This window comes from Maniola hyperantus, chromosome 11 (assembly GCF_902806685.2).
Source record: "Maniola hyperantus chromosome 11, iAphHyp1.2, whole genome shotgun sequence".
In the NCBI taxonomy this organism is placed as follows: domain Eukaryota; kingdom Metazoa; phylum Arthropoda; class Insecta; order Lepidoptera; family Nymphalidae; genus Maniola; species Maniola hyperantus.
Genome location: NC_048546.1, coordinates 14,622,524 through 14,632,064, shown reverse-complemented (window position 1 = coordinate 14,632,064; position 9,541 = coordinate 14,622,524).

Genomic DNA, 9,541 nt, shown 5'->3' with positions numbered 1-9,541 from the left:
TGGTGCGGGTGACATGCGCTTGTGCGAGACGTCCCGCCATCTGACACCCCGATTGCCATCTCGACCTGTCACGTACTACATAGTAAACACACACTATCTAAGGGCTAAGTAGGAAGTGAAAGTAGCTGTATGTATCTATCGCCAAGCTCTTCAAATAGAAAACGTGATTTACGCAACAATTACGACACTCGGGTTGGCAGTAACCTCCAAGGGCAACGCAATAACAGCCCCACAGCTATAAATTCAAACATTAACTTCCTGTTGGTGGCAGAGCGGTGGTAGGGTGGTAGCATGGACGGTGACACGGCGCGCCGTCGCCGCCTGACACTGCCGCTTCACGTGACCTTTCCAGGACGCTCCGAGAATATAACCATCTGTGATAACAATAATAACGACCCTTTCATCCATTTACTTCTCTAGCCTCTATAATTTTAGCTATGATAATATTGATAACAAATGAGGTTGTTTTAACTCTAAAATATCCAAAAGACTTGGAAAATACCTAGTTGCTCAAAATTTAAGCGTGATTTAAACACGTAGGTAAGTATACCTTTGTGTGTTGTTTTGGATTGACTATGCTGCGTAGGCCCTACTGGCCGCTACAGCGTCACACACACAGTCGTACAGAGGGAATTAAACATAGGTAGTATGGGGTGTGAGGCAGGGGGACGCCACGCACACCCGTACGTCACCCGCGCTATCCCGCACCGGGTTAGCGCGGATTCTGTGTGGGTGTGCGGGGTGTTTTCTCCCCGATTGCCATCTCGACCTGTCGCGGACTTTAGGTCACAACCCAAGACACCGTGTTTTTGTCAAGACATTTTAGAATCTCCGTTTTTTTGCTGCCTGCCTGTTTGAAACCTGCAACCCTGAGAGTTCTCCATAATGTTCTCTAAGGTGTGTGAAAGTATCGCCCGTAGTGGCGCACTATGCCCTAAACCCTTCTCATTCTGAGAGGAGACCCGTGCTCAGTAGTGAGCCGGCGGTGGGCAATTTTGAGGGATCGAACAAAATTGAAAATATTACAATAAAACCGTCCAAGTGCGAGTCAGGCTCGCGCAATGAGGGTTCCGTACTACAGTCGTATTTTTTCGACATTTTGCACGATAATTCAAAAACTATGATGCATAAAAATAAATAAAAATCTGTTTTAGAATATACAGGTGAAGACTTTTCATATGATACCCCACTTGATATAGTCACTCACTTCGAAAGTTGAAAATACTAATTATTAGTTCATGACCACAATTTAATTTTTTTGTGTGATCTAACCCTAAATTCACGGTTTTCAGATTTTTCCCTAAATGTTAGCTATAAGATCTACCTACCTACCAAATTTCATGATTCTAGGTCAACGGGAAGTACCCTGTAGGTTTCTTGACAGACAGACGGACAGACAGACAGACAGATAGACAGACAGACAGACAGATAGACAACAAAGTGATCCTATAAGGGTTCCGTTTTTCCTTTTGAGGTACGGAACCCTAAAAACATACAAATCATGACCGCGTGGAATGGTACCAAGAATACTGGCTGCATTGCCGCGCTGGACAGCCAGGCTGATCCGTTGCGCAAAAAATGAGCCAGGCCTTCTGTCACCAGATGTGGTGGGGGTAAATGTCTCGTAAAAGTTTTTTTGCACTAAGACTCGAACAAAATTCATATTATTCAACAAACGGCGACAAGCCTTTTTTGTTCAGTTGTCCATCCTCAACACTCAAGAACGTATCTAGTACATTCTCTTGCAAAGCAAAGAAAGGAGGATCCATTAATACCTACCTATTTTGAATGCTATATGTAGGTACTTATAACCGAATCTTCAGTTTCCTCAGTTTTCCTCACAAAGACATGACAAAGACGTGAAATAAAGAAATTCTCGAGTGGCAATCGCGAGCTCAACTCTTAGCGGGACAATAAAAATGAATATTATATTCTGAATATAGAAATATTATGTGATATGGAACTTCGTGGGTTCATAACTTCTTTCATAGACAAACAAAGAATTTTTTTATACTTAGTTACCTTAATATTATGTACCTACTAGCTGATGCGACTTCATCCGCGTAGAATTAGGTTTTTAAAAATCCCGTGGGAACTCTTTGATTTTCAGGGATAAAAAGTGGCCTATGTGTTAATCCAGGGTATAATCTATCTCCATTTCTAATTTCAGCTAAATCCGTCCAGTAGGTAGTTTTTGCGTGATTGAGTAACAAACTTTAACTTTTTTCAGAAGAAGTTATGTGCGTCCTTCTAAGCAACTAAAATATCATTAGCTGTGAAGGAAGACATCGAAACCTGCATGCCTGAGAATTCTCTACCTATACCTAATTAATGTTCTCAAAGTTGTGTGAAATATGCCAACTCGCACTCGACTGTGGTAAACTATGATAGCCTAGTGGTTAGGACGTCCACCTTCTAATTGGAGGTCGGGGGTTCGAACCCGGGCACGCACCTCTAACTTTTCGGAGTTATGTGCGTTTTGATTAATTAAATATCACTTGCTTTAACGGTGAAGAAAAATATCGTGAGGAAACCTGCATGCCTGAGAGTTCACCACAATGTTGTCAAAGGTGTGTGAAGTCTAATTCGCACATGGCCAGCGTGTTAGACTATGGCCAAACCCCCTTTTACTCTGAGAGGAGACCCGTTCTCTCTAGTGAGCCGTTGATCATGATGATGATGATGACTTGACTATGAGAGAAGACCCGTAGTAGTGGGCTGGTGAGGGTTTAACGATGACGACTAATTACCTATACATACATCTTAGACAGCATCATCAGGTGACACTGCAGTCAAGGCTCAGAATACCTACGTAGTTGGGCTTACTTGTATCTGAATTTTAAAAACCTATTAGACAAGCAAGAATATCAAGTAAAAGAAACGTTCTAGAAAAAAAATAGAACACTTATTATTCCTCCGTCCAATCGACGCAAATTGAAACGACATAACTTTATTTTCCAAAGGAAGCCAGAGCAAATAAACCAACGGGAACACACAAAAGGTATAAAACCTTCGAGTTTATTCCGCCGCGTCTGGTGACGCTAACGTTCTGCAATTTACTGATGGAGACGGTTTACGTAATAGCTAACCTACTTACTTAGATAACTTAACGTATTGGGTAGTTAAAAGTTTGTCGCTTTTAATTTTTTTACGGTTTTGTTTCAAAATGGACTACAAGTTATAGTTTAAAAAAACCGGCCATGTGCGAGTCAGATTCGCGCACCGAGGCTTTCATACTACAGTCGTATTTTATCGTCATTTTGCACGATAAATCAAAAACTATTATGCATAAAAATAAATAAAAATCTGTTTTAGAATGTACAGACCCTAATGCCCGTTTTCACTAACCACGAACAAGGCAGCGCCTACGGTACTAAGCCCTTTCATGTGATACCCCACTCGGTATAGTAATCTTACTTTATAAGTTGAAAGTTCAAAACACTTTTTAATTATTTTTTTTGTGTGATGTGACCACAAATTCACGGATTTCAGATTTTTCCCTCATGTCTGTTAGAAGACCTTACTGCCAAATTTCATGATTCTAGATCAACGGGAAGTATCTACCTACCCTATAAGTTTCTTGAGAGGCAGACAGACAACAAAGTGATCCTATAAGGGTTCCGGTTTTCCTTTCGGGGTACGGAACCCTAAAAACACGACTGGCCTCGGCCATAAAATAAAATAAAAATCCTTTCGTAGCGGATGCCTACGTCATAATAGTTATCTGCAGTCCGATCCGTCCAGTGGTTTGAGCTGTGCGTTGATAGATCAGTCAGTCAGTCAGTCGCCTCTTCCTTTTATACATAATTATAATAGGTATATACTCGTAGGTATGTGGTGGATGTGAGAGAGGTAGGAGATCTGCATGACTGCGCCAAAGTGCGATCTGACTGCGGACTGCGGCACTCTTACGTGCCACTTCAGTGCCGGTTGTAATGAGATTATTGTGCAACGCTACTCATGTGCGCATCGCATTATACAAATACACGTTATACTCTCACAATGTACCCTAACAATGTTTCTTTTCATTTATTTTAAAAAGGTAAAGTTTTTACTACCCAGTACAAATTTTACCTTTTTAAGAGCAAGGGGAGTGCGAAGCTCCGCATGGGGGTGAGCCCTAGGGCTCGAAGAAATATGGACTACTGGTTAGTCCAGCGGTACTGGTAGAACGTAGTGTTTATATACTCTTTGGGTAGGTACTGGATAGGCGAAAATAGGCGAGCTGCGGGAAAGCGCGAGGGAAAGCGCATTCCAGCGAGGTGCGCAGACATTTCCGACAGGTTGTGAGTTTAGTAATCTCTGGAACTACTGCACCGATTTTGAAAATTCTCTCACCAGTAGAAAGCTGCATTGTTCCCGAGTGATATAGGCTATTTTTTAAAATTCGAGTTCCCTACAAAAATTGTATTAAGCTACCCGTGCGAAGCCGGGGCGGGTCGTTTGTTGCAAAATATTTTTGTAAATAGAAGCTACGATCTCGTAGCTTTCTCGTAGCGTCTTGCTTAAGAGGCGTAGCCCCACGCTGTTTTTTACATTCACCATTTTTTTTATTCAGATATATAAGTTGAGTGCAATCTCACCTGGTGGTAAGTGACGATGCAGTCTACCCATGCCCTTTTGGTTTCTACGCGGCATCATACCGGAACGCTAACTCGCTTGGCGGCACGGCTTTGCCGGTAGGGTGGTAACTAGCCACGGCCGAAGCCTCCCACCATTAACAACTCATCGCCAATTTAGTCCTGAGCACGGGTCTCACGGGATGAAGTCGCGGGCATAAGCTAGTTGTAGATAAAGATATTAGTGACAGAATTTAATAAATTCTCTGTGTAACTGCCAAACAAGAGGCTTAGTTAGGGGCATGGCAATATAATATTCATACAGGCTCCGAGTTACTCCGGCTTTATGGGTGTTATGGGTGTTATGGGTGTTATGGGTGTTATGGCGGCGACGCTGCGAGCGTATTGTGGCGATAAACTGTGACTTATAGACAATATACCGTCGCGTTTGTTATTCAAAGTAGGGCGAAAGACTGGTCATTGTCATTTCCTAATCGCCGAAATTGATGAAAGGGTTTAGTCGTGAAAGTTAGTAGAGCTTCTGAACCGTTGAGGAAAATGACTAAAATCCATACTAGTATTATAAATGCGAAAGTGTAGCTGTCTGTCTGTCTGTCTAGCTGCCAGCTTTTCACGACTCAACAGTTCAACCGATTTTGATGTAATTTGGTACAGATTTAGCTTTTTTATCCCGGAAAATCAAATTGTCCCCACGGTATTCTTAAAGGCCCACCCGTTTAACCGATTTATATGAAGTTTGGTTCAAAGGTAGTTTGCATCCCGGAAATGGACATGGGCAACTTTTTATCCCGGAAAATCAAAGAGTTTCCATGGGAATTTTTTAACCTAAAAACCACGCGGATGAAGTCGCTGGCATTAGCTAGATATCAATAAACCATCCTGGCCTAGAAGTTGCTGCTATTCCTGGCGGCAATCAGTATTGGAAGGGAGGTGTAGATGGGGGCGATCTCAATAGATCGGCAACAGTCAACGTGACACAGGGTCTACAAGAGCCCTGCACAGCCGCCAATCCCAAGAAGAAGAAGAAGAATTAAAAACGGCCCACTACTCTCCCCCCTCAGAATGAGAAGGACTGAAGCCATTGTCTGCCGCGCTGGCTCATTTCTTTGTAGACTTTACATACCTTTGAGAACATCATGGGCAACTCTCAGGCATGCAGGTTTTTCCTTCCCTTTAAAGTAAGTTATATATTTTAATTTCTTAAACGCTCATAGCTCTGAAAAGTTAGAGATGCGTGCCCGGCATCGAGCCCCCGACCTCCTGAATAGAAGGCTGATGTCTAAATCACTAGGCTATCAACGCTAAAACTTTTCTCACAACATCTCTACTATTTTATTCACTACCTACTACTATAAATGCGAAAGTGTGTTGGTTTGTCCTTCAATTACGTCGCAACGGAGCAACAAATCGGCGTGATTTTTTGCATGGGTAGGTATAGTTTAAGACCTGCACGCCTAACATGCGCACCACGAGAAAATTTTGTCTACGCATTTACTCGTCTTATTTGTATGAAAAAACACGAGACAATGCGTAGACAAAATTTTCTCGCGGGGCGCATGTTAGACCCACTGGAGAGAGAGTGACATAGACTTTTTATAGAAAATCAAAGAGTTCCCCTGGGATTTTTAAAAACCTAAATCCACGCGTACGAAGTCGCGGGTATCAGCTAGTCAAAACATAAAATTGTGTAAATACAGAAAAATTTCCATAAAAAATGTTAATCAAGAAATAATATATTTATTCAAAAAATTCCGTAGTTAAACCGTCGATCATACCAATTTGCAGGTGGCAAATTGAAAGGGCGGTAAACCAATTTGACGGGCGCCGGGAGGGCCCGGGGAGGCGTAGGGAGGCGCAGAGAGGCGCAGAGAGGCGCAGGGAGGCGCAGAGAGGCGCAGGGAGGCGCAAGGAGGCTGCAGGAGGCGTGACCCGACATTGACCGAGTGCGTCATTCATCCCGGCGTAGCACGCATGTCGCATATGCGGCGATTCATGCACTTTGCCTGCTTCATTGATCGGTATCAGCTAGGTGTCTGCATTATTCTGAAGGTGAACACTGATGTTTAAACATACTCGTACTATATTTTGGTACGATCCACGTTGGTAGGTAACCAGTTTCGTAACCAGCTACCAAATAAGATTTTATACTTCGACTTTTCGTAACTGATTTAATTAATAAATCAAGATTATTTAAACCGGGTTTCGTAACGGAGTAAGATTAAAATTACGTCGCTTCGTAACTGGTTAGGTATTAACCAAGAATATTTTAAGATCCGGTTACTCGATGTAATTTTAATCTTATTCCGTTACGAACCTGGATATAATATTAACCAGTTATGAAAAGTCGGGGGGGGGGGGGGGGGGGGGGGGGGGGGTTTTATAAGTATGCAAATGCCTGAACAGATTTGAATCCTTATTCCTTACATTATCCTGAGTGACACTGGTTATAATGTTTTTGAGAAAATTTCAACATGGCGGCTGAAAATAATTGTAAGCTGCATTTCATGTGTAGGTATGCGGTGTGAGTTTCAGAGAGCGCATGTTATATCGATCGCAGGACGAGGTCCCGCCTGTGACGTTGTAAATTTTGAACTACTAATTAGCGTTTCGCTTTTAATTAAAATCTATTTTGTTCAAAGTATGTTGGTGCCACCTAGCATCAAGGTGCAGAACTACGCGTGGGTCGATGTTCAGAGTTCATTCGAGCCACAATAGATGGCGTTTGCTTCGTTGTCAATTGTCGTAAAAATAAAACAAAATAATTAAATAAAACCATAATATCATTTGTTTATTGTTAAGTCATTAACAAAACGGTTCTTATAATATATCCTTAGGTTCCGCAAATATTCAAAAATGAATTGGCTTTATGATCAAACTAACTGAGAGCGGCCACACTCGGGTTGCGTCTGGCAACACCGATTGATGAGATTTAGAATTTTCCTGGAGTCAACATGTGAAGACGAATTTTTTTCGTTCCAGGAAAATCTCACTTCTCTTCGCCCATGGCTTCGCCTGGGAAAATACAATAGTTATAAATTTTAGTCATCCTAACGTATTTCGATGTTTCATCAGTTATGGTGAGTGAAAAATCAAGTAATGTGGATTCGACAAAATGGCGGTTTGGTTAGAGAAAATCCTAATTTTATGATTTCTTTCAGTTCCAGTTATTTTAACTTCCCAAATAAATGAGGATAATGGGTTGTGGGTGGACTTCTGAAAACCATTGGTGGCTAGGAGTTCAATAGGTGAGTTGTGTTTGATCGGAAAATTCCACGTGTCGAAATTTTCACACAGCACAAATTATAATCTTGTTTTTCTTTGTTACAGGGTTTACGTTTACGTTTACGTTTACGTTTTAGTTTTCGGTTTTCGTATTTATTTCTTTTGCACATTCACGTTGGCAACTTAATTTCTATGGATAAGACTTGGTGAAAATCTTTGTAATGAAACATTTCGGTTGTGAAGAATCAAATAAATTGAGTTTTGGATCTTGGCCGATGCCGTCCAGCTACCTTGCAGTCTTCGCACCTACAAGTAAGCAAATGTTTGTATCCTGCAACAGTTTAGTGAACCTTCTTAGTGTATGTGTACAGTAAGAACCCTGTCTTTACTACTGAGCTTTTATTTTGAAACAATTTTATGAATTTTACTGTGTCATTGTCTATTCCATGCCAATGGCATCTTAAATTTAAAACATAGATTTTATGTACTATCTACCTAAGGCATTCTAATGTATCTAAATTAAGTCTTGGCATTAAGCTAGAATAACTAAGCATTATTAGCCATCACTATGTATTAAGCGACCCCGGTAAAAGTTACATTAAAAACAATTTTGCCTAACATCTAGCAAATTTCATTTATAACACCTCATATACATTACAAGGGAGTCGACGGCTAGCTTCTATTCTTTACTAGGTAGATAGATCAAGTAAAGTAAATTATTATTTTCCTCTAATCTTTGTAAGGTGGTAGATTATTCCGTATCCGGGTATATTTCTATTCCGACCAATTTACCACCCTTACAAATGGCGCCCGAACGTTTTTTTTATATAGTTATTTCAGTATATTTTGAGAAATTTTGTGAATTTTATGAAATGTACTCCGCTGATTGTACAATTTTCTAAGTAGTGACACATTGCAAAGAGCACTAAGCTGTTTTTTATGGTTAACTAACTAAATAATAACTAATAGTTAGAAATTTTGTTTGATAGTTTAAGTAATTTTCTGAGTATAGTCCAACATTGGTTTTTTTTCTTATTTAATTAACACATTATAAATGGTGCTTATGCCGTTCAATTATGTTATTTGACTTACCTTGGAGGTGTATAAGTGAATGTTTGCCTTCAGTTTAGTAATAAACATTGCTTAACTGAGTTGTTGTTGGGTATTGCTTTCAATAGTAAGTACATCTTATGTTTGAAAATTCCGGTAACTTAGTATAATTAAAGTTTTGAAACGCTATGTGCTGTTAACTAGTTACACACATACATTTATAAATACTAAGAGTTACAACTTGTGAAACTAAATATATAAACTATATTCAGAGATTACATTAAGTTCAAGTATGAAGTTATGAACAATTTTTTTTTCAGTGACTTGATACTTCATTATTTTGTTGAAATTTTGTTTAGAGCTGTGTTAAGGTTATGATAAAAGCTACTTCACACACAAAACATGTTAAGTTTAAGTGAATGCTGGTAGTTTAAAGTGACATTTACAAACAGATTTTGTTGTATTTTAGGTTATGTGTTAAAAGTGTAAAGTAACAGTCATCAAACCATTGCACAATCTCTTTGTTTTTTTTTAAAGATAATATGCTATTCAGAGTTCATTGCAACTTTGTTGCCTGTTTACTTTTGTAATTGTAAAGGTTGTAACACACTGTGTACTCATAAAGGTGATACTGCACCTTACAATCATTTATTCAATTTTGGGAAGTTTATTTTGTTATATTTTGTTTA